Source organism: Phyllobates terribilis, unplaced genomic scaffold (genome assembly GCF_046119375.1).
Source record: "Phyllobates terribilis strain yellow unplaced genomic scaffold, ASM4611937v1 Scaffold_1__5_contigs__length_1240528914, whole genome shotgun sequence".
NCBI lineage: Eukaryota > Metazoa > Chordata > Amphibia > Anura > Dendrobatidae > Phyllobates > Phyllobates terribilis.
Genome location: NW_027362761.1, coordinates 887,413,759 through 887,440,661, shown reverse-complemented (window position 1 = coordinate 887,440,661; position 26,903 = coordinate 887,413,759).

The window sequence follows — 26,903 nt, the reverse complement described above, 5'->3', positions numbered from 1 at the left end:
TCAATTTTCAACCTGATGGAGGTCAGTGTAGATGGACTAATAGAATGATGCTATGCCCAAAAGGTTTTACTTCACTAGGTGCAGTAAAAAATTGGCATTCTATACACAGGTGGTTTAGCTTGCAACACAGATAGGCTACTCCACTGACTAACACACTCTGCAATAGGCCAAAAAGGATTAGCTTTGCTAGATTTAACCAAATGCTGTGAAAAAAAACTTGCACAGCACTGGCACAGACCTGCCTGGCAAAAACTGATAGTAACTGATGTAACCTAGTCCTGAAAAGGACTGCAATTATTCAATAGGAAACCTGATGGAGATCAGTATAGATGGACTAATAGACCAAGTCCCACACACTGCTAGAAGCCCAATTTTTTTTCAGAGTTAGATGCAGAATAAAATTATATTCAATTTGCAACCTAATGGAGGTCAGTATAGATGGACTAATAGAACAAGTCCCACACACTGCTAGAAGCCCAAATATTTTTTCAGAGCTAGATGCAGAAAAAAATTATTTTTAATTTGCAACTTGATGGAGGTCAGTATAGATGGACTAAAAGACCAAGTCCCACACACTGCTAGAAGCCCATTTTTTTGTTCAGAGCTAGATGCAGAAAAAAATTATATTCAATATGCAATCTGATGGAGGTCAGTATAGATGGATTAATAGAACAAGTGCCACACACTGCTACAAGCCCAAATATTTTTTCAGAGCTAGATGCAGAAAAAAAATATTTTTAATTTGCAACCTGATGGAGGTCAGTATAGATGGACTAATAGACCAAGTCCCACACACTGCTAGAAGCCAAAATTTTTTTTCAGAGCTAGATGCAAAAATTTTTTTTATTCAATTTGCAACCTGATGGAGGTCAGTATAGATGGACTAATAGAACAAGTCCCTCACACTGATAGAAGCCCAAATATTTTTTCAGAGCTATATGCAGAAAAAAATTATTTTTAATTTGCAACCTGATGGAGGTTAGTATAGATGGACTAATAGACCAAGTCCCACACACTGCTAGAAGCCCAAATTTTTTTTCAGAGCTAGATGCAGAAAAAAATTATATTCAATTTGCAACCTGATGGAGGTCAGTATAGATGGACTAATAGAACAAGTCCCACACACTGCTAGAAGCCCAAATTTTTTTTCAGAGCTAGATGCAGAAAAAAATTATATTCAATATGCAATCTGATGGAGGTCAGTATAGATGGGCTAATAGAACAAGTCCAACACACTGCTAGAAGCCCAAATATTTTTTCAGAGCTAGATGCAGAAAAAAAATATTTTTAATTTGCAACCTGATGGAGGTCAGTATAGATGGACTAATAGACCAAGTCCCACACACTGCTAGAAGCCCAAATATTTTTCAGAGCTAGATGCAGAAAAAAATTATTTTTAATTTGCAACCTGATGGAGGTCAGTATAGATGGACTAATAGACCAAGTCAGTATAGATGGACTAATAGAACAAGTCCCACACACTGCTAGAAGCCCAAATTTTTTTTAAGAGCTAGATGCAGAAAAAATTATATTCAATTTTCAACCTGATGGAGGTCAGTGTAGATGGACTAATAGAATGATGCTATGCCCAAAAGGTTTTACTTCACTAGGTGCAGTAAAAAATTGGCATTCTATACACAGGTGGTGTAGCTTGCAACACAGATAGGCTACTCCACTGACTAACACACTCTGCAATAGGCCAAAAAGGATTAGCTTTGCTAGATTTAACCAAATGCTGTGAAAAAAAACTTGCACAGCACTGGCACAGACCTGCCTGGCAAAAACTGATAGTAACTGATGTAACCTAGTCCTGAAAAGGACTGCAATTATTCAATATGCAACCTGATGGAGATCAGTATAGATGGACTAATAGACCAAGTCCCACACACTGCTAGAAGCCCAATTTTTTTTCAGAGTTAGATGCAGAATAAAATTATATTCAATTTGCAACCTGATGGAGGTCAGTATAGATGGACTAATAGAACAAGTCCCACACACTGCTAGAAGCCCAAATATTTTTTCAGAGCTAGATGCAGAAAAAAATTATTTTTAATTTGCAACTTGATGGAGGTCAGTATAGATGGACTAAAAGACCAAGTCCCACACACTGCTAGAAGCCCATTTTTTTGTTCAGAGCTAGATGCAGAAAAAAATTATATTCAATATGCAATCTGATGGAGGTCAGTATAGATGGATTAATAGAACAAGTGCCACACACTGCTACAAGCCCAAATATTTTTTCAGAGCTAGATGCAGAAAAAAAATATTTTTAATTTGCAACCTGATGGAGGTCAGTATAGATGGACTAATAGACCCAGTCCCACACACTGCTAGAAGCCCAAATTTTTTTTCAGAGCTAGATGCAAAAATTATTTTTATTCAATTTGCAACCTGATGGAGGTCAGTATAGATGGACTAATAGAACAAGTCCCTCACACTGATAGAAGCCCAAATATTTTTTCAGAGCTAGATGCAGAAAAAAATTATTTTTAATTTGCAACCTGATGGAGGTTAGTATAGATGTACTAATAGACCAAGTCCCACACACTGCTAGAAGCCCAAATTTTTTTTCAGAGCTAGATGCAGAAAAAAATTATATTCAATTTGCAACCTGATGGAGGTCAGTATAGATGGACTAATAGAACAAGTCCCACACACTGCTAGAAGCCCAAATTTTTTTTCAGAGCTAGATGCAGAAAAAAATTATATTCAATATGCAATCTGATGGAGGTCAGTATAGATGGGCTAATAGAACAAGTCCAACACACTGCTAGAAGCCCAAATATTTTTTCAGAGCTAGATGCAGAAAAAAAATATTTTTAATTTGCAACCTGATGGAGGTCAGTATAGATGGACTAATAGACCAAGTCCCACACACTGCTAGAAGCCCAAATATTTTTCAGAGCTAGATGCAGAAAAAAATTATTTTTAATTTGCAACCTGATGGAGGTCAGTATAGATGGACTAATAGACCAAGTCAGTATAGATGGACTAATAGAACAAGTCCCACACACTGCTAGAAGCCCAAATTTTTTTTAAGAGCTAGATGCAGAAAAAATTATATTCAATTTTCAACCTGATGGAGGTCAGTGTAGATGGACTAATAGAATGATGCTATGCCCAAAAGGTTTTACTTCACTAGGTGCAGTAAAAAATTGGCATTCTATACACAGGTGGTGTAGCTTGCAACACAGATAGGCTACTCCACTGACTAACACACTCTGCAATAGGCCAAAAAGGATTAGCTTTGCTAGATTTAACCAAATGCTGTGAAAAAAAACTTGCACAGCACTGGCACAGACCTGCCTGGCAAAAACTGATAGTAACTGATGTAACCTAGTCCTGAAAAGGACTGCAATTATTCAATATGCAACCTGATGGAGATCAGTATAGATGGACTAATAGACCAAGTCCCACACACTGCTAGAAGCCCAATTTTTTTTCAGAGTTAGATGCAGAATAAAATTATATTCAATTTGCAACCTGATGGAGGTCAGTATAGATGGACTAATAGAACAAGTCCCACACACTGCTAGAAGCCCAAATATTTTTTCAGAGCTAGATGCAGAAAAAAATTATTTTTAATTTGCAACTTGATGGAGGTCAGTATAGATGGACTAAAAGACCAAGTCCCACACACTGCTAGAAGCCCATTATTTGTTCAGAGCTAGATGCAGAAAAAAATTATATTCAATATGCAATCTGATGGAGGTCAGTATAGATGGATTAATAGAACAAGTGCCACACACTGCTACAAGCCCAAATATTTTTTCAGAGCTAGATGCAGAAAAAAAATATTTTTAATTTGCAACCTGATGGAGGTCAGTATAGATGGACAAATAGACCAAGTCCCACACACTGCTAGAAGCCCAAATTTTTTTTCAGAGCTAGATGCAAAAATTTTTTTTATTCAATTTGCAACCTGATGGAGGTCAGTATAGATGGACTAATAGAACAAGTCCCTCACACTGATAGAAGCCCAAATATTTTTTCAGAGCTAGATGCAGAAAAAAATTATTTTTAATTTGCAACCTGATGGAGGTTAGTATAGATGGACTAATAGACCAAGTCCCACACACTGCTAGAAGCCCAAATTTTTTTTCAGAGCTAGATGCAGAAAAAAATTATATTCAATTTGCAACCTGATGAGGTCAGTATAGATGGACTAATAGAACAAGTCCCACACACTGCTAGAAGCCCAAATTTTTTTTCAGAGCTAGATGCAGAAAAAAATTATATTCAATATGCAATCTGATGGAGGTCAGTATAGATGGGCTAATAGAACAAGTCCAACACACTGCTAGAAGCCCAAATATTTTTTCAGAGCTAGATGCAGAAAAAAAATATTTTTAATTTGCAACCTGATGGAGGTCAGTATAGATGGACTAATAGACCAAGTCCCACACACTGCTAGAAGCCCAAATATTTTTCAGAGCTAGATGCAGAAAAAAATTATTTTTAATTTGCAACCTGATGGAGGTCAGTATAGATGGACTAATAGACCAAGTCAGTATAGATGGACTAATAGAACAAGTCCCACACACTGCTAGAAGCCCAAATTTGTTTTAAGAGCTAGATGCAGAAAAAATTATATTCAATTTTCAACCTGATGGAGGTCAGTGTAGATGGACTAATAGAATGATGCTATGCCCAAAAGGTTTTACTTCACTAGGTGCAGTAAAAAATTGGCATTCTATACACAGGTGGTGTAGCTTGCAACACAGATAGGCTACTCCACTGACTAACACACTCTGCAATAGGCCAAAAAGGATTAGCTTTGCTAGATTTAACCAAATGCTGTGAAAAAAAACTTGCACAGCACTGGCACAGACCTGCCTGGCAAAAACTGATAGTAACTGATGTAACCTAGTCCTGAAAAGGACTGCAATTATTCAATATGCAACCTGATGGAGATCAGTATAGATGGACTAATAGACCAAGTCCCACACACTGCTAGAAGCCCAATTTTTTTTCAGAGTTAGATGCAGAATAAAATTATATTCAATTTGCAACCTGATGGAGGTCAGTATAGATGGACTAATAGAACAAGTCCCACACACTGCTAGAAGCCCAAATATTTTTTCAGAGCTAGATGCAGAAAAAAATTATTTTTAATTTGCAACTTGATGGAGGTCAGTATAGATGGACTAAAAGACCAAGTCCCACACACTGCTAGAAGCCCATTTTTTTGTTCAGAGCTAGATGCAGAAAAAAATTATATTCAATATGCAATCTGATGGAGGTCAGTATAGATGGATTAATAGAACAAGTGCCACACACTGCTACAAGCCCAAATATTTTATCAGAGCTAGATGCAGAAAAAAATTATATTCAATATGCAATCTGATGGAGGTCAGTATAGATGGGCTAATAGAACAAGTCCAACACACTGCTAGAAGCCCAAATATTTTTTCAGAGCTAGATGCAGAAAAAAAATATTTTTAATTTGCAACCTGATGGAGGTCAGTATAGATGGACTAATAGACCAAGTCCCACACACTGCTAGAAGCCCAAATATTTTTCAGAGCTAGATGCAGAAAAAAATTATTTTTAATTTGCAACCTGATGGAGGTCAGTATAGATGGACTAATAGACCAAGTCAGTATAGATGGACTAATAGAACAAGTCCCACACACTGCTAGAAGCCCAAATTTTTTTTAAGAGCTAGATGCAGAAAAAATTATATTCAATTTTCAACCTGATGGAGGTCAGTGTAGATGGACTAATAGAATGATGCTATGCCCAAAAGGTTTTACTTCACTTGGTGCAGTAAAAAATTGGCATTCTATACACAGGTGGTGTAGCTTGCAACACAGATAGGCTACTCCACTGACTAACACACTCTGCAATAGGCCAAAAAGGATTAGCTTTGCTAGATTTAACCAAATGCTGTGAAAAAAAACTTGCACAGCACTGGCACAGACCTGCCTGGCAAAAACTGATAGTAACTGATGTAACCTAGTCCTGAAAAGGACTGCAATTATTCAATATGCAACCTGATGGAGATCAGTATAGATGGACTAATAGACCAAGTCCCACACACTGCTAGAAGCCCAATTTTTTTTCAGAGTTAGATGCAGAATAAAATTATATTCAATTTGCAACCTGATGGAGGTCAGTATAGATGGACTAATAGAACAAGTCCCACACACTGCTAGAAGCCCAAATATTTTTTCAGAGCTAGATGCAGAAAAAAATTATTTTTAATTTGCAACTTGATGGAGGTCAGTATAGATGGACTAAAAGACCAAGTCCCACACACTGCTAGAAGCCCATTTTTTTGTTCAGAGCTAGATGCAGAAAAAAATTATATTCAATATGCAATCTGATGGAGGTCAGTATAGATGGATTAATAGAACAAGTGCCACACACTGCTACAAGCCCAAATATTTTTTCAGAGCTAGATGCAGAAAAAAAATATTTTTAATTTGCAACCTGATGGAGGTCAGTATAGATGGACTAATAGACCAAGTCCCACACACTGCTAGAAGCCCAAATTTTTTTTCAGAGCTAGATGCAAAAATTTTTTTTATTCAATTTGCAACCTGATGGAGGTCAGTATAGATGGACTAATAGAACAAGTCCCTCACACTGATAGAAGCCCAAATATTTTTTCAGAGCTAGATGCAGAAAAAAATTATTTTTAATTTGCAACCTGATGGAGGTTAGTATAGATGGACTAATAGACCAAGTCCCACACACTGCTAGAAGCCCAAATTTTTTTTCAGAGCTAGATGCAGAAAAAAATTATATTCAATTTGCAACCTGATGGAGGTCAGTATAGATGGACTAATAGAACAAGTCCCACACACTGCTAGAAGCCCAAATTTTTTTTCAGAGCTAGATGCAGAAAAAAATTATATTCAATATGCAATCTGATGGAGGTCAGTATAGATGGGCTAATAGAACAAGTCCAACACACTGCTAGAAGCCCAAATATTTTTTCAGAGCTAGATGCAGAAAAAAAATATTTTTAATTTGCAACCTGATGGAGGTCAGTATAGATGGACTAATAGACCAAGTCAGTATAGATGGACTAATAGAACAAGTCCCACACACTGATAGAAGCCCAAATTTTTTTTAAGAGCTAGATGCAGAAAAAATTATATTCAATTTTCAACCTGATGGAGGTCAGTGTAGATGGACTAATAGAATGATGCTATGCCCAAAAGGTTTTACTTCACTAGGTGCAGTAAAAAATTGGCATTCTATACACAGGTGGTGTAGCTTGCAACACAGATAGGCTACTCCACTGACTAACACACTCTGCAATAGGCCAAAAAGGATTAGCTTTGCTAGATTTAACCAAATGCTGTGAAAAAAAACTTGCACAGCACTGGCACAGACCTGCCTGGCAAAAACTGATAGTAACTGATGTAACCTAGTCCTGAAAAGGACTGCAATTACAATTAGTCTTTACTCTCAACCTGTCTATTTAAGAGCACAGACCTGCCTGATGAAAGTCGTAGGAAATGCTGTAACCTTGTCCTTAAAAGGACTGCAATCACAACTCTTCCCTACTCCCAAGCTATCTGTAGATTTGTGCGAAAATTGGCTTGAAATTAACAAGGTATAGCGCACACAGCAACAGCGGTGCCGTCTAACACGCAGCTGCAGCAGTGAGAAAATGGTGGCGACGGGGAAAATGGCTGGGTCCTATAGGGCAAGGACATGTGACATACACTGCCAATGACACATGCCCTTGCTTTTGTGAAAAAAAGCACTTTGCTCCGTGTGTCCGCTGCTGATAGGCTGACAGATTGCACCTCCCCACTGTAAATGCGGGAAAGAGAAAAAAAAATGGAGATCTTCATTATTCCTGAAGAGATCCATCCCCTGCCCCTCCCCCCGCCCCGCTGTACAATCAAACTGCGTATTAACATTAATTTTCAGCATTACTGAGAAAAAATCCAGTTATGATTTTGGGGCACGAACAGTTATCGAACATAACCTCGAACAGCCAAATTTTTTTCAAATCGTTCGTGTTCGCCGAACGGCTCGAACACCGCCCAAAACAGCTCAAATTTGAGATTGGCGAACAGTTCGAGTCGAACAACGCTCATCTCTAGTTGTCATCTTTCCCACAGGTACTTGATAGAACTTCAGCCCTGGTTCCCAATTTAGTTGAAGCATCTCTGTTGCTTTCTTCTCTAGCCCTAGAGAATCTTCCTCACCAAAGACAGTATATCCTAAACTTTGTTCTCTCCATGTCCTAGACTCAAGTCCTAACTTCTTCTGCAAGCCTGCAGAAGAATGCGCCTCTAGGTCACCAACGACTCTCTCGAGGTACCCAAGCTGGCTAAGAGGACTCTTGTGGAGGGATTCTTTTATCTGATCATTCACTGTATGGTATACTAGGCCCACGTCTGCCCTAGCAGCCAGAATAGAGCCTGTCAGCTTTCTGAAGTATTGCACACTACTCCTCAGCTCTCTTCCTGTACTCAACACTAGAATTAAGTTCCCCCTCCCTCCACTGCGCTGGCTGTAATTGTTAACCCCTACCTGGACTGAACTGCAGCCCCAAAGGGTTCTAAGTTTTGTAGAACATGCTTTTAACCTCTTTTCAGAGCCAGAGGAAAACTACCATATTCACCAATACTACATTCCCCCAAACTTTAATTATGGTCATCCTCAGCCATACTAGACAACTAATACAAGTGTAAACATTTATAATATAACATGTTATTAAAACATTTTAGTAGAAGACTGGTCCTGATGTATTCTTCTTGGGTAAGACCCGGTCCTTCTTGGTTAAGTTCCGGAACAGCAATCAGGACAGTTCATTGTTATAACATTTGAAACTCTTCAGTAACACCAATCCTTCTCGGTAATGACCCCGGAAGCACAATGTCCATTTCCATTTTATCAACATAGGTCAACTCAACAACAGCCCTTTATTTACTTAAAGGCAGAGTCCCGAGGTACACAGTCTTAGTGGTAGAGAATATCAATCCTCAAGGCTTGCCTCAGTGCTTCAAATTCGAGCAGAAAAAGGGGCAACAGGCGCAATAACAACAAAAATAAAAGAAACAATCAACTCTTGCTGCTTTAGGCCTCCCCAGCCCTGAAGGTAGTAGAACAGTCCTCCAAAACAGCAAGCTTATCTTGAACCTGGGGCATTTTGCCTCCATCAGGGATTAATAACAGTCCTGAAAAGGAACCATACAGAAAAGGGTCCCAAAAAATGGAACTTGGAGGTCAACGGACCTCTGCATAGCCACCACATTTTTTTCTTCAGGCCTCCCTCTTCTCTTTCATAAAGGCAGCCCACGCTGTGGATGAAGGGGGAGTCTTCCACCTCCAAGGTTGGTCAGGGTACCTACTAGGCCCAGGGTTCTCGTCCAAGGACATTGCGCTGCCACAGCCAACCTGGGTTGGACCATAACTGGTGACCATGAACTTCTGGACCACATGACTGGTTGTGGCCTGAGGGTCCCCAGCCATATCAACCTCCTCCTGTTGTTTGGGTAGGAGGCCGACTGCCTGCACCTTACTGAGAGAGTCAGCTTCGTCGCAGCTTTCAAAGCTCTCTTCCTTCTCTTTCTCGGACTCCTCTCAGTGGCATCTCACCTAGGGCTTCTCCACTCGGGGTCCACCGGCCTTAGGTGGTGGCAAGAAACCTTTAGGAGATTCTCTAGCCCATGTCCGTTAGACCTCTCACTTAGCCCTCTTCTGAAGAACCTCTTGGTCTCTCTACAGGACGTCCTCCCATTCATTCAGGTGAATCAGGGCTTCACAAAATAAACAATGTCCCCTACATGCAAATTATGCAGACAAGAGGGCAGTTACTTTCTTTTGACGATGTCCCGACTGACGTGCACCTCATCACCCGTCCATTCTTCCTCCAGGAATCTATACCCTTCTGGAAGTTGAACTCCACTACCTATCCCTGAGTCTGAGAGTCCTATACTGATTCCTGCTGCATTGGAGCCTTCCAACCACCCCTCAGGAAAGTATCCGTCCACTTTTGGTGCTCCAGCAGCATCATCGAGGGGAGGACACACAGCTAATCACTTCGGTTTATATCCGGGATGGCTCTCTACAGGGGGGTACTCATTATGTCTTGCTCGTTTCCCCACCAGTTGATATAGGGAGCTCTCCACTTGGCCACCCTCACTTCCAACTCGCCTCCTTTGGGCCCCGAAATGCTTGCCGTCAAGGTAGGAAACACTGCCAATTGCTCCGGGAATGGAACCAGCCCAGAGGGAAAGCACTCATAATCCTCTTCTGGCCGTGTTGCGGTTGCTGCACCATGTCCATCTGGAGTTCCTCCTACCTCAGCCGAGGGAGTATCGCTTCCTGGCATCTGGCACCAATACAGCTCCCGGAGCTCATGGATTAGTAGTTCCATATCTGGGTGGGGCATAGTGGACCACTGCATGGTGACAGGTAGTAGCGGAGTTGGTCCATGAGTGACGCCCATCGATCAGTGACTTCAAGCTGTGGCCCCTGGGGTGACTATTTCTGGAATGTCTTCCTTGTCGCTCACCTCCATTGGGCAGTCTGTCTCACAAGATGCCATCTTCTGGAGAAGTTTGTCGCAGTACCTCCTTCTCCTCATTTGCTGAACATAAAATGGCACTGGGTGCTTCCTGCTCACCCAGCTCCACCTTATTCTGGGCTGATCTTATGATGTGACTGGTGCGTCACACTTCACTCTCGGCGGCTACGCCTTCAGCCGTGCTCCTTTCTTGTCAAGCTGTCACTCGCTGGGATGGACTTTACTCTGCGCCATGCCGTCTTCTTCAACATACCTCCCATTTTGGGACTAATCTTGACTGCTGGGCCCATCCTTCTTTGGACCGGGACTCGTGGCGGCTGGACAGCTTTTCACGCTCTCGGGCACCATCCACTCCCACATTTTTTCTCCTTCTCTTCTGACTCGAGGAATTTCTCTTCTGGAACCAGGGCAGCAATGAATCAGAGGATGTAAAGTTCATAACGATAACTGGAACTTTACTTAATAACTGGCAGTATTTACAATATTTACAGGCAGGTATAAAAGATAAGGCCCAATGGATTGTCATCTTTCCCACAGGTACTTGTTACAACTTCAGACCTGGTTCCCAATTTAGGTGAAACATTTCTGTTGCTTTTTTCTCTAGACCTAGAGAATCTTCCTCACCAAAGACAATATATCCAGATCTTAGTTCTCTTCACGTCCTAGACTTGAGTCCTAACTTCTTCTGCAAGCCTTCAGACATAATGCGCCCCTAGGTCCCCAACAACTCTCTTGAGGCTCCCAGGCTGGCTAAGGGGACTCTTGTGGAGGGATCCTTTTATCTGATGATCTACTGTACAGGATACTAGGCCCACATCTAACCTAGCAGCCAGAATACAGCCTGTCAACTTTCTGAAGTATTGCACACTACTCCTGAGCTCACTTCCTGTACTCAACACTAGCACTAAGTTACCCCTCCCTCTACTGGGCTGTCTGTAACAGTTAACTCTTACCTGGACTAAACTGTGGCCCCAGAGGGTTCTAACTTTTGTGAATATGCTTTTAACCTCTTTTCAGTTCCAGAGGGGAACTATCTCCTTCACCACTACTACACAGGCTCAAGGCAAAAGAAAGATGCGCCAAATACATTAACTAATGATTAATGAGGGCTAGCTTTGAAGAATCAGCCCTATGATATCTATAAATGAGATGGTCATTCAAAAAATGGATTTTATTCAAAGTTCATAAAATTCAGGAAGAAAACCAATTAGATTAGCTACTACACTTACAGCAGGTAAGGTTATTCTATCACCCCAGCCCTTTGGATATTGATATTTATCCTAATGGATAAATTTATTTCAGATAAAATGTATAATATATTCAGTGATTATAACTAGTGTTGAGCGAGCATGCTCGACACTGCTCGGTACTCGCCCGAGCATCTCACTAATCGGGATGTTCGGCGAGCACCGAGCATTTCCGGGTTACTCTGGCGGGAGCACGGGTCTCCGCCCTGCATGTTTGGCGCTCTTTACAGAGCCAATGAACATGCAGGGATTACCAGCCAGTCACTGTAATGCCGCAGCCATGTTGGTTGTGGGCATTACAGTGATTGGCTGACTGCACAGCGTCACCTCGAGTATTTAAAACCGGCGCCGCCATCTTGGACACAGTCACTCCGGATCACACAGTGTAGGGAGAGTGCTGCTGAGCTAGGGAGAGATTTCCACTGCAAAATAGGTAGTGTAGGGTATCTAAAGCCTGCAAAATCAAACAAACGGTCCATCTTAGTACTAATATCCATCACAGATATCAGGCAGGCAGGCAGGCTGTATAGGAGACACAGTGGTTATACCAACAAACACTGCATTACAGTCCTGTGTGCTGCTGCTGCTCAAATTGCTAGACTTAGCTCCAGATCTCAGGAGCCAGGAAAAATCCTTGTTTTTCATCTAAATAGTCTTTTTTTTTTTTTCCTCAGTCAGACTGTACAAATACCCGTCTTATTAACCTTTTGGTATTTTTTCTCAAAAAAAAAAAAAATTGAGTGTGTCTGTGAGTGTTCAGACACAAATATACTGTATCTGTTTAAAAGAGTCTGGTTTCGGCCAGATAACTAGAACTGTGGTTTGGCAGTTCCACGGTTCAAATCTCTGTATTATCCAATATTTTGCCTTTTTTCCATAAAAAAAAACAGTTTGAGTGTCTCGCTGACTGTTCAGACTCAAATATATCTATTTAAAAAAGTCTGGTATACGCCAGGAAATTATAACTGTGTTTTTTCTTTTCCACGGTTCAAATCTAGGTGTTATCCACCTTTTTGCCTTTTTTACATAAAAAAAAACTGTTTAAGTGTCTCTCTGACTGTTCAGACACAAATATATCTGTTTAAAAGATTCTGGTGTAGGCCAGAAAAATAGAACTGTGGTTTTCCTCTTCCACGGTTCTAATCTCCTTTTTATTACCCTTTTGCCATTGATAGTTCGAGTGTAAGATATTTTACTTCATTTACAATGGGCAAGGCACGTGGTAAGGAACGTGGAACTGGACGTTCTGGCGATGGTGCGTGTAGAGTATGGGGCCGTGGCCAAGGTGAAAATGTGCCACAACCAACAGCCACATCTTCTCGTTCCCAGTTCTTGACCGAATTAGTAGGGAAGCACACAACAACACCACTATTGGGAACTGATCAGTGTGAACCGGTTATTAATTGGATAGCAGATAATACTTCCAGTCACCTGGGCACCACCTCTGGTCTGTCTTCCACACGGTCAAGTGTTAGTAGCCGTGAGTCTCGACCGCATACTCCTCCTCACCCTGATGCTCCTTCCTCCCACCATTCCGAGTGTCGTCAGACAGCAACTGATCCCACAGTTGGACACTCTGAAGAGCTGTTCACTGGTCCATTTCCATATTTGTGCCACTCGCCTGCTCCGCTTGAAGTGGTGGAAGAGGAGATCCCATGTAGCGGTGACCAAATATTTGATCAGCCACGGACACAGGAAGGCGATGCTGGCAATTTGTCTCAAGAGGTGGACGATGACGAGACACAATTGCCACAAAGTGAGGAGGAGGACCGTGGTGCAGAAGTGGAAGATGAGGAGGTGGTGGATGATCTAGTAACTGACCCAACATGGCAGGAGGACACGCAGAGCGAGGCCAGTAGCACAAAGGGGGAGGGAGGCAGAGTACCCCAACAGGCAGGATGAAGCAGTGTGGTGGGCGCAGACAGAAGGCGGGCAACCGTTCCCCGTAACACCAACACGAGGGACGTTGCCAGTACAACCGGTAGTTCTTCCAGAGTCTGGAATTTTTTTAAAGACTCTGCTGATAACCCCTAAAAGGCCATTTGTACCAACTGACATGCCAGCATCAGCAGGGGTGACAAAACTACCAGCCTGTTCACCACCAGCATGATCAGGCACATGTCAGCAAAGCACCCGACTTTGTGGGGCGAACCCCAGGGGCCACGACCAGTGTCAGCGGGTGTCACCACTGCTTCTTCCGCTGTTGTGCGTTTAAGAGAACCCCATGTTGTGCATGCAAGGCAATCCCCTGTCCATACTGCATGCAAAGATGCCCCTTCCTCTCAGTGTTTACGTGTTATGGCAGTTTCTCAAGAAACAGCATAAAGGTCCACGTCCATGTCCCACTGCAGCGTTCAATTGTCCATATCCCAGACCTTTGAACAAAAGAGCAAATTCGCAGCCAACGCCCCACAGGCCACAGTCCTAAATTTGAACATTTCACGACTGCTTGCATTGGAAATGCTGCTTTTTAGGCTGGTGGAGACGGAATCCTTCCACAAACTTATGGCGGTGGCCGCCCCTCGGTACTCGGTCCCCAACCAACACTATTTTGCTCGGTGTGCCATCCCCGCACTACACAATCACGTGTCCCAAAACATCTGCCGTGCCCTCAACAATGCAGTTACTGGGAGAGTCCACCTGACAACGGACACGTGGACAAGTGCTTGTGGCCAGGGATGGTACATCTCCCTGATGGCACATTAGGTAAACATAGTGGAAGCCGGGACCCAGTCGGATCCTGGGACGGAACACATCCTCCCCACACCGAGGATTGCGGGCCATATGTCAGTCAGATTTGCCCACACAGTGTACAGCTCCTGTGCATCATTCTCCTCCACCTCCTCATGTTCAGCCTCCATCTCAGATATCACCACATCAGATACAAGCTGGAAGCACTGCAGTACTACCTCAGCCAAGCGACAACAGGCTGTGCTGGAACTCATAAGCTTAGGTGATAAACCACACACTGCTTGTGAGTTGTGGACAGCTGTGAAAGAGCAGGCAGATCTGTGGCTGAGACTGCTGAACCTACATCCAGGCCTGGTCGTATGTGACAATGGCCGTAACCTGGTGGCGGCTCTGAAGTGAGGCGAGATCACACACATACCATGCATCGCTCATGTGCTTAACCTCGTGGTTCAGCGTTTTCTCAAATCGAACCCAAAGTTGCCAGATCTGTTCGTCAAAGTACGCTGCCTGTCAGCTCATTTTTACAAGTCGGCTACAGCTTCCGCCGCCCTTGCTGTGTTGCAGCAGCGTTTGCAGCTTCCCGCACACCGACTGGTGTGTGATGTCCCCACACGTTGGAACTCTAACCTCCACATGTTGCAAAGGATTTGTGAGCAGAAGAGAGCAGTTGTGGAGTACCAGCTGCAACAAGGCTGTCGATATTCAGGTCAGACTCCACACATAAGACCTCAGGAGTGGACCTGGATGTCTGACATATGTACCATCCTGACAACCTTTGAGGAGTCCACCAAGAACGTGAGTGACAATGATGCCATCATTAGCATCAGGATCCTACTTGTCTGTCTTTTGCAACGCTCTCTGCAGAGAATTAAATAGGAGGCATTGCAGCCAGAGTATGATGAGATGGATCAAGAAGCCGTAGCGGGCGATTACACACAGCCCAGCCTCATCCCATCCCAACGTGCATTGGGGGTCAATGAGAGAGAGAAGGAGGAGGAAGAACAGGAGCTGGTATCATGCGCTGTAGACGGTAGTACCTGTACAACCTTCATACCGTCGGTTCTGTGTCGGTGGCCTGAGGAAAGGGGGGAGGAGGAGGAGGAGAGCATGGTCAGTCGTCATCTTAGTGAGGACATGGAAGTCTTGCCCGTTACCAGTCTGGCACGTATGGCTGACTTTATGTTAGGCTGCCTTAACCGTGACCCTTGCGTTGTCAAAATGTTGGGTGATAGTCAATACTGGTTGGTGACACTTTTAGACCCCCGCTACAAGGAGAACTTTCACTCTCTTATTCCTGAGGTGGAGAGGTCTACAAAAAAGGGGCAGTACCAGAAAGCCTTTGTTGTAGAACTGTTAAAAAAATTCCCATCTGAACACGCTAGTGGCAGAGGTCACAGTTCGTTGCCCAACCAAGGCGTACAGGTGAGAGAGACACAACTCCAAACCAGCAAAGGCAGGGGAACACTGTCAACGTTCTGGGACAGTTTTCTCAGACCCGCCCAGCTTACAGGCCCTGAGGCGCGGGGTACTCTCACAAGGAGTGGAAAGTTTCAAAAGATGGTGAGGAAGTACCTTGCCGACCGTACCCGTGTCCTCCGTGATTCATCTGTGCCTTTTAATTATTGGGTATCCAAGCTGGAAACTTGGAATGAACTTGCTCTGTACGCCTTGGAGGTCCTGGCCTGCCCTGCCGCTAGCGTGTTATCGGAGCGAGTTTTTAGTGCCGCTGGGGGAATTTAAACTGATAAGCGCACTCGCTTGTCAACTGACAATGCTGACAAGCTGACCCTTATCAAAATGAACAAGGGCAGGATTGGGCCAGACTTCTCATCACCACCAAATGACAGCAGAGTAACATAAAGCCATATTCACTGTGTAATTTTGGGAGGTGTATTCACATGCACCGCTTCACACCCACACATGGGTATACGCTTCCTCATTTCGGCTGTTTTATGCTCTTCTCCTTATCCTCAGCCTCCACCACCACTACACCACCAGGGTGACCATGGTCCATGCTGCCAGCATTGCAAGTTCCTCCGTCCTAATTTTTGGCAGCTTTTGCTTGGAAGGCATAGGCAAAGACTATGGGAGACCCACTCCCCAATAATGGGAATAAAGTTTTTAATATGCTGTACTGCATGGCTCTTGTAAGGGGCATTAAAATTGTCTTGTTAAGCTACTGTGACCTCCACGTCTCTTCCAAGGGTCATTGATATTGCCTTTTTATTCCACTGGGACCTCCACGTCTCTTCCAAGGGGCATTTATACTGTCTTTTTATTCCACTCTGACCTCCATGTCTCTTCCTAGGGGCATTAAAAATGTCTTTCTAAACCCTTCTGAACTCCACGTCTCTTCCAAGGGGCTTCAAAACCGTCTTGTTAAACCACTCTGAACTCCACGTCTCTTCCAAGGGGTATTAAAATCATCTTGTTAAGCTGCTGTGACCTCCACGTCTCTTCCAAGGGTCATTGATATTGTCTTTTTATTCCACTGGGACCTCCACCACTCTTCCAAGGGACATTGATATTGTCTTTTTATTCCACTGCGACCTCCTCCACTCTTCCAAGGAGCATTGATATTGTCTTGTTAAGCTACTGTGACCTCCATGTCTCTTCCAAGGGTCATTAATATTTTCTTTTTAGTCCACTGGTACCTCCACCACTCTTCCAAGGGGCATTGATATTGTCTTTTTATTCCACTGCGACCTCCACCACTCTTCCTAGGGGCATTGATATTGTATTTTTATTCCACTGCGACCTCCACCACTTTTCCAAGGGGCATTGATATTGTCTTTTTTTTCCACTGGGACCTCCACTTCTCTTCCAAGGGGCATTAGAACCATCTTTTTAACCACTCTGAACTCCACGACTCTTCCAAGTGGCATTAAAACCGTCTTGTTAAGCTACTGTGACCTCCACGTCTCTTCCAATGGGCATTTAAATCATCTTGTTAAACCACTCTGAACTCCACAGCTGTTCCAAGGGGCATTGAAATGTTGTTTTTCATTACCTCTAACCTCCACGACTCTTCCAACGGTCATTGCATTTCCTCCTAATTTTAGTCAGCTTTTGCTTTTCAATGCATAGGCGAACACTAAGGGAGACCCACTCCCCAATAATGGGTAGAAGGTTTTTAGTACGCTGTAATCCACATCTGTTTCAAGGGGCATTGCAGTTCCTCATAATTTTTGGAAAGCCTTCCATTCACTGCTTAGGCCAACAGTGTACAGGAGACCCAGTTGCTATAAATGGAAAAAATGGTTTAGTTAAGGCCCTCTGACCTCCATGTCACTTCTAAGGGACATTGGAGAGCCTCAAAATTTTTGGTAGGCATTGCACTCACTGTATGCCCTATAACTGTGTAGCCGAACCGCTCCTTTTGGTACAGAAACATATCCTACAAGACATGTGTGATTGACTGGCCTGATATTGATGTGAATGGTCCCTGTTCCTCCTGCTCTTTCTCCTTTGCTACCACCTCATCCATCATTCATCTCCTTAAGCTTTGTTTTAATGGGAGTCATAAAACTGGGATAGTAGCAGGAAAACATCCAGCAATCCTCGGAGGAGGTAGGATATGCGCCAAAACGCTGACGATCTCAGGCCTAGCCGCTACTACATACATGCGCTTGCATTCCAAGGAACAGAAATCTAAGGAGATGGATGGCCTCAAGATCATGAATAATTTATTCGTTGTGTAGGAGGACGACCACTGCTGCTGTCTATCTTCTGAACTTTGTGTTAAAGCCTGATTGACCCAGGACCCGCAATCCTCTATGTCTGGAGGACGTGTTGCATCCCAGTGTCCATCTGTCTCCCGGCTTCCACAATATTAACCCAGTGTGAAGGCGTCAGTGAGATGGACCATCCCTGGCCACATTCACTTGTCCACGTGTTTGCGGTTAGTCTGTCCTCAGGCCACTCTACCATTTTTGAAGAAAATTATATAAAAGGGTCCAAACCCTCTATGATGGTATTGACATTGAGGTCGAGATACTCTTGCACCATCCCATCCAGTCGTTCACCACGTGTCAGAATTGTACTCTGTTGTCCTGATGCATGAGCTGGTCTAAAAAATGTGTGAACTGACACTTACACTGCTGATGAAATGTTTTTGTGTTGATGAATTGACCCTGGGGTTGTAAGTTTAGAGCTGCAATGCACATTGTGTGCCTCACTGCTGTCTTGGATAAAATCTCTTTTATGTTTGTCTAAAAGCATGTTTCGATACTCCAGCATGCGCGGGTCCTTTTCCTGGGCGGGAAGCATCTGGCAAAATTTATTCTTGTAATGTGGATCTAACAGAGTGGCAGCCCAGCAGTCAGCACTATTTTGAATCCTAACTATACGGGGATCATGTTGGAGATAGTGCAGCAAGAAGGCACTCATATGTCGGGCTTTTCCATGAGGTCCAAGCCCATGGTGTGTTGGTGACTGGGTAACACTGATGCTTGTTTCTTCCATCCGCTCCCACATACCACGGACAACAGAGAGGGGATCATTATCCTTTTCATTTCTGACTGTTGCTCACCCATCACCTCTTTCTCCTCATCCTCCTCCATTTGTTCCTCGGCTCCTGCACTTTCACTAACAGTGTGTCTGGTAACAAGAGCCCCCATCAATCGCTGTAATAGACCCTGCCTTGTCACCTGCTTGTGTGACGACAATGTGGAGCTTAGAGACATTGTTATTCCTCAGCATCCTCCTCTGCTTCCTCCTCTGCCTCTTGGACCCCCACCTTCTCCCGCAGACTATTCAAAATGTGCTCCAGCATATAGATGACCAGAATAGTGATGCTGATGACGGCATCGTCAGCGCTAACCATCTTAGTAGCCATTTCAAAACTGTGCAGAAGGGTGAAGAGGCCCTTAATCTGCACCCATTCCATAAACGTGATTTGCACCATGTCCATGCTGCATTGGCTCAGGCCATATGACAGGTCTCATCACTGTGTCAGGGCTCATCGCTGCTGCAACAGTCGCTGCAACATGTGCTGAGTGGAATTCCACCATGTTGGCACATCGCATATCAACCAGTTAACCAGTATGGACAAAGACTTCTGTATCCATGCAAGCCGACGACCTGCAGGGTGTGAACGGCGGAAGTGAGCACATATGAACCATACTTTCTGCAGCAGTACATCTAGACCGGGATAGTGGCAGAGAAATTGCTGTATGTTAGGTTAAGGACGTGAGCCATGCAAGGCACATATGTGAGGTAGCCCCGGCATAGGGCCGCCACCAGGTTTGCACACGGTCTTCCCTGGCTCCAAGTTCAGTGGAGACAGTCATTGCTCAAACTCAGCCTGCATAGCTGTCCTCAACTCTTGACCTGTGTGACTGTGATCTCCAAGACATATTAATTTAACACTGCCTGATTGAAGTGAGCCTTGGCTGTGCAGTACATAAGTGGTGGGGATTCGCTCTACACTTTTGGAATGCATGTCTCATTAAGGCGGAGGTTGAGAATGCAGGTGGAGGCATAGAGGAGGTGGAGGAGGCAGAAGCAGTAGATTAAGTGTTAGATGCAGAGGTTTGTGTGGCAAGCCTTGGGCATTCTAAGACTTGTGGAGCAGCCCATTCCCCACCTGACCCCAAAGCCACCAGAGTCATCCAGTGCCCAGTCAGTGAGAGGAAACGTCCCTGGCTATGCTTACTCGTTCAGGTGTCTGTGGTGAAATGCACCCTGGCAGACATCGATTTTTTTTCATTTAATGGGTAATGCTGTCTGTGACATGCTGGTGTAGCGCAGGCACAGCTTTCTTAGAGAAGTAATGGTGACTGGGCAACTGGTACTGGGGAACTGAGACAGCCATCAGCTTTCAGAAACTGTTTCTATCCACCAGATAAGAAAGGCAGCATTTCTGAGGTCAACAAATTAGATATGGTGGAATTCAACCTCTTAGCTTTGGCATGTGTAGGATGAAAAAATCTTTTACGTTACCACAACTGCGGGACCGAGGGATGCCTGCTGTGCTGAGAGAGGTTAAACATGACTAACTGCCACACTGTGAGTGAGGTGCAGGCGGAGATGTTATGCTGGATTGAGAAATATGTGTTGTGGTCGGTGAATAAAAAACACCTGGCATGTCCACTTCCATTACAGCTTATGGGCTCTCACTCAGCCTGACTGGAGCGAGTAAAAAAGTGGAGGTTCTGCCGGAGACCTGTGTGACAACACTTGGCACAGTGACAGAGGAGGAAGAAGCAACAGATGCGGTTGATGGGGCGGCCGATGGATGGTGAGGCCCACTGGTCCACATTTTATCGCAGTGAGATTGCCAGAGTAATGCATGTTGATTGCGCATGTGAAGATTCATGCATGTAGTAGTCAAATTATTGCAATTTTTTCCTCTACTGAGTCGTTTTTAATAAGTCGGGAGATAACGTGAGTTGGCTCATCCTTTGCGGTGTCAAAAAAGGCCCAGGCTAGGCAACCCATGCCGCCCCTTCAAGCTGCAGACCTACAACCGCTGCTTGCCATAGCCACATTTGTAGCTAAGGATGCAGTGCTTGGCGTGGTTGCATCACTCCGTGTCTGTGCAGTAGGCCACAACGTAACCTCCTCGTCTTCCTCCTCCTCCTTTTCCTCTGCTGAGCTACTCAGCTGCGTGCCTCTGGGTTCCCATTAAGTGAGATCTACAACCTCAACATCCTCTCAGTTCTCCCATTCCTCGCCCTGAGAGTTACCATCCTCCTTTTCCTGTCCTGACAACACAGTACAGTCTGCGTATGCCTCACTTATCTGAGTCTCATCAGGATCAACTCCCCCTGGGGGTTAACATCTGGTGACAAGGGTCAGGATTCTGCTCAGACCCTACTTCGTCCTGACCTGGATCTGACAGAAAAAAAATTTGGGCATCGGTGCAGATACTTTCCTCCTCTTGAGTCTGTGAATCTTTGAAGCAGACCTCTTATGCCTATGGCATAGAATATGTGAACAGCTCTTCAGATTCGCCCATCTGTGGTTCCCTACAGTCAGTTGGGAGGTTGGAGAGTTGTGACGTGAGGGGAAATGAGGGTAATTAGAGTGCCACGTCTGAGGACTGAATTGTGTGTGATGTTGATGTGGAGGAAGAGGAGAGGCCACTTGATGCAGCGCTTGTCATCCACTGGAGCACATGCTTTTTCTAGCTCTCATCTACAAGCTGATGTGCTGCTGCCAAAGAAAGGGAATGCGGTAGCCTGTCCAGTAGAGATGAGCGTTGTTCTACTCGAACTGTTCGCCAATCTCAAATTCGAGCTGTTTTGGGCGGTGTTCGAGCCGTTCGGCGAACACAAACGATTTGAGAAAAATTCGGCTGTTCGAGGTTATGTTCGATAACTGTTCGTGCACCAAAATCATAACTGGATTTTTTCTCAGTAATGATGAAAATTAATGTTAATACGCAGTTTGAGTGTACAGCGGGGTGGGGGGAGGGGCAGGGGATGGATCTCTGCAGGAATAATGAAGATCTCCATTTTTTTTCTCTTTCCCGCATTTACAGTGGGGAGGTGCAATCTGTCAGCCTATCAGCAGCGCACACACGGAGCGAAGTGCTTTTTTCACACAAGCAAGGGCATGTGTCATTGGCAGTGTATGTCACATGTCCTTGCCCTATAAGACCAAGCCATTTTCCCCGTCGCCACCATTTTCTCACTGCTGCAGCTGCGTGTTAGACGGCACCGCTGTTGCTGTGTGCGCTATACCTTGTTAATTCAAGCCAATTTTCGCACAAATCTACAGATAGCTTGGGAGTAGGGAATAGTTGTGATTGCAGTCCTTTTAAGGACTAGGTTACAGCATTTCCTACTACTTTTATCAGGCAGGTCTGTGCTCTTAAATAGATAGATTGTGGGAGTAAAGACTAATTGTAATTGCAGTCCTTTTCAGGACTAGGTTACATCAGTTCCTATCACTTTTTGCCAGGCAGGTCTGTGCCAGTGCTGTGCAAGTTTTTTTCACAGCATTTGGCTGAATCTAGCAAAGCTAATCCTTTTTGGCCTATTGCAGAGAGTGTTAGTCAGTGGAGTAGCCTATCTGTGTTGCAAGATATACCACCTGTGTATAGAATACCAATTTTTTTACTGCAGCTAGTGAAGTAAAATCTTTTGGGCATAGCATCATTCTATTAGTCCATCTATACTGACCTCCATCAGGTTGCAAATTGAATATAATTTTTTTCTGCATCTAGCTCTGAAAAAATATTTGGGCTTCTAGCAGTGTGTGGGACTTGTTCTATTAGTCCATCTATACTGACCTCCATCAGGTTGCAAACTGAATATAATTTTTTTCTGCATCTAGCTCTGAAAAAATATTTGGCCTTCTAGCAGTGTGTGGGACTTTCTCTATTAGTCCATCTATACTAACCTCCATCAGGATGCAAACTGAATATATTTTTTTTATGCATCTACCTCTGAAAAAATATTGGGCTTCTAGCTGTGTGTGGGACTTGTTCTATTAATCCATCTATACAGACCTCCATCAGGTTGCAAACTGAATATAATTTTTTTCTGCATCTACCTCTGAAAAAATATTTGGGCTTCTAGCTGTGTGTGGGACTTGTTCTATTAGTCCATCTGTACTGACCTCCATCAGGTTGCAAATTAAAAATAATTTTTATCTGCATCTACCTCTGAAAAAATATTTGGGCTTCTAGCTGTGTGTGGGACTTGTTCTATTAGTCCATCTATACTGACCTCCATCAGGTTGCAAACTGAATATAATTTTTTTCTGCATCTAGCTCTGAAAAAATATTTGGCCTTCTAGCAGTGTGTGGGACTTGTTCTATTAGTCCATCTATACTGACCTCCATCAGGTTGCAAATTAAAAATAATTTTTTGTCTGCATCTAGCTCTGAAAAAATATTTGGCCTTCTAGCAGTGTGTGGGACTTTCTCTATTAGTCCATCTATACTGACCTCCATCAGGTTGCAAACTGAATATATTTTTTTTCTGCATCTACCTCTGAAAAAATATTGGGCTTCTAGCTGTGTGTGGGACTTGTTCTATTAATCCATCTATACAGACCTCCATCAGGTTGCAAACTGAATATAATTTTTTTCTGCATCTACCTCTGAAAAAATATTTGGGCTTCTAGCTGTGTGTGTGACTTGTTCTATTAGTCCATCTATACTGACCTCCATCAGGTTGCAAACTGAATATAATTTTTTTCTGCATCTAACTCTGAAAAAATATTTGGGCTTCTAGCTGTGTGTGGGACTTTCTCTATTAGTCCATCTATACTGACCTCCATCAGGTTGCAAATTAAAAATAATTTTTTGTCTGCATCTAGCTCTGAAAAAATATTTGGCTTTCTAGCAGTGTGTGGGACTTTCTCTATTAGTCCATCTATACTGACCTCCATCAGGTTGCAAACTGAATATATTTTTTTTCTGCATCTACCTCTGAAAAAATATTGGGCTTCTAGCTGTGCGTGGGACTTGTTCTATTAATCCATCTATACAGACCTCCATCAGGTTGCAAACTGAATATAATTTTTTTCTGCATCTACCTCTGAAAAAATATTTGGGCTTCTAGCTGTGTGTGGGACTTGTTCTATTAGTCCATCTATACTGACCTCCATCAGGTTGCAAACTGAAAATCATTTTTTGACTGCATCTAGCTCTGAAAAAATATTTGGCCTTCTAGCAGTGTGTGAGACTTTCTCTATTAGTCCATCTATACTGACCTCCATCAGGTTGCAAATTAAAAATAATTTTTATCTGCATCTACCTCTGAAAAAATATTTGGGCTTCTAGCTGTGTGTGGGACTTGTTCTATTAGTCCATCTATACTGACCTCCATCAGGTTGCAAACTGAATATAATTTTTTTCTGCATCTAGCTCTGAAAAAATATTTGGCCTTCTAGCAGTGTGTGGGACTTTCTCTATTAGTCCATCTATACTGACCTCCATCAGGTTGCAAATTAAAAATAATTTTTTGTCTGCATCTAGCTATGAAAAAATATTTGGCCTTCTAGCAGTGTGTGGGACTTTCTCTATTAGTCCATCTATACTGACCTCCATCAGGTTGCAAATTAAAAATAATTTTTTGTCTGCATCTAGCTATGAAAAAATATTTGGCCTTCTAGCAGTGTGTGGGACTTTCTCTATTAGTCCATCTATACTGACCTCCATCAGGTTGCAAACTGAATATATTTTTTTTCTGCATCTACCTCTGAAAAAATATTGGGCTTCTAGATGTGTGTGGGACTTGTTCTATTATCCATCTATACAGACCTCCATCAGGTTGCAAACTGAATATAATTTTTTTCTGCATCTACCTCTGAAAAAATATTTGGGCTTCTAGCTGTGTGTGGGACTTGTTCTATTAGTCCATCTATACTGACCTCCATCAGGTTGCAAACTGAAAATAATTTTTTGTATGCATCTAGCTCTGAAAAAATATTTGGCCTTCTAGCAGTGTGTGGGACTTTCTCTATTAGTCCATCTATACTGACCTCCATCAGGTTGCAAATTAAAAATAATTTTTATCTGCATCTACCTCTGAAAAAATATTTTGGCTTCTAGCTGTGTGTGGGACTTTCTATATTAGTCCATCTATACTGACCTCCATCAGGTTGCAAACTGAATATAATTTTTTTCTGCATCTACCTCTGAAAAAATATTTGGCCTTCTAGCAGTGTGTGGGACTTTCTCTATTAGTCCATCTATACTGACCTCCATCAGGTTGCAAACTGAATATATATTTTTTCTGCATCTACCTCTGAAAAAATATTGGGCTTCTAGCTGTGTGTGGGACTTGTTCTATTAATCCATCTATACAGACCTCCATCAGTAGAGATGAGCGTTGTTCTACTCGAACTGTTCGCCAATCTCAAATTCGAGCTGTTTTGGGCGGTGTTCGAGCCGGTCGGCGAACACGAACAATTTGAGAAAAATTCGGCTGTTCGAGGTTATGTTCGATAACTGTTCGTGCACCAAAATCATAACTGGATTTTTTCTCAGTAATGATGAAAATTAATGTTAATACGCAGTTTGAGTGTACAGCGGGGCGGGGGGAGGGACAGGGGATGGATCTCTGCAGGAACAATGAAGATCTCCATTTTTTTTTCTCTTTCCCGCATTTGCAGTGGGGAGGTGCAATCTGTCAGCCTATCAGCAGCGCACACACGGAGCGAAGTGCTTTTTTTCACACAAGCAAGGGCATGTGTGATTGGCAGTGTATGTCACATATCCTTGCCCTATAAGACCAAGCCATTTTCCCCGTCGCCACCATTTTCTCACTGCTGCAGCTGCGTGTTAGACGGCACCGCTGTTGCTGTGTGCGCTATACCTTGTTAATTTCAAGCCAAGTTTCGCACAAATATACAGATAGCTTGGGAGTAGGGAATAGTTGTGATTGCAGTCCTTTTAAGGACTAGGTTACAGCATTTCCTACGACTTTTATCAGGCAGGTCTGTGCTCTTAAATAGATAGATTGTGGGAGTAAAGACTAATTGTAATTGGAGTCCTTTTCAGGACTAGGTTACATCAGTTCCTATCAGTTTTTGCCAGGCAGGTCTGTGCCAGTGCTGTGCAAGTTTTTTTCACAGCATTTGGCTGAATCTAGCAAAGCTAATCCTTTTTGGCCTATTGCAGAGTGTGTTAGTCAGTGGAGTAGCCTATCTGTGTTGCAAGATATACCACCTGTGTATAGAATACCAATTTTTTTACTGCACCTAGTGAAGTAAAATCTTTTGGGCATAGCATCATTCTATTAGTCCATCTATACTGACCTCCATCAGGTTGCAAACTGAATATAATTTTTTTCTGCATCTAGCTCTGAAAAAATATTTGGGCTTCTAGCAGTGTGTGGGACTTGGTCTATTAGTCCATCTATACTGACCTCCATCAGGTTGCAAATTAAAAATAATTTTTTTCTGCATCTAGCTCTGAAAAAATATTTGGGCTTCTAGCGGTGTGTGGGACTTGGTCTATTAGTCCATCTATACTGACCTCCATCAGGTTGCAAATTAAAAATAATTGTTTTCTGCATCTAGCTCTGAAAAAATATTTGGGCTTCTAGCGGTGTGTGGGACTTGGTCTATTAGTCCATCTATACTGACCTCCATCAGGTTGCAAATTAAAAATAATTTTTTTCTGCATCTAGCTCTGAAAAAATATTTGGGCTTCTAGCAGTGTGTGGGACTTGGTCTATTAGTCCATCTATACTGACCTCCATCAGGTTGCAAATTAAAAATAATTTTTTTCTTCATTTATCTCTGAAAAAATAGTTGGGCTTCTAGCAGCGTGTGGGACTTGTTCTATTAGTCCATCTATACTGACCTCCATCAGGTTGCAAATTAAAAATAATTTTTTTCTGCATCTAGCTCTGAAAAAATATTTGGGCTTCTAGCAGTGTGTGGGACTTGGTCTATTAGTCCATCTATACTGACCTCCATCAGGTTGCAAATTAAAAATAATTTTTTTCTGCATCTAGCTCTGAAAAAATATTTGGGCTTCTAGCAGTGTGTGGGACTTG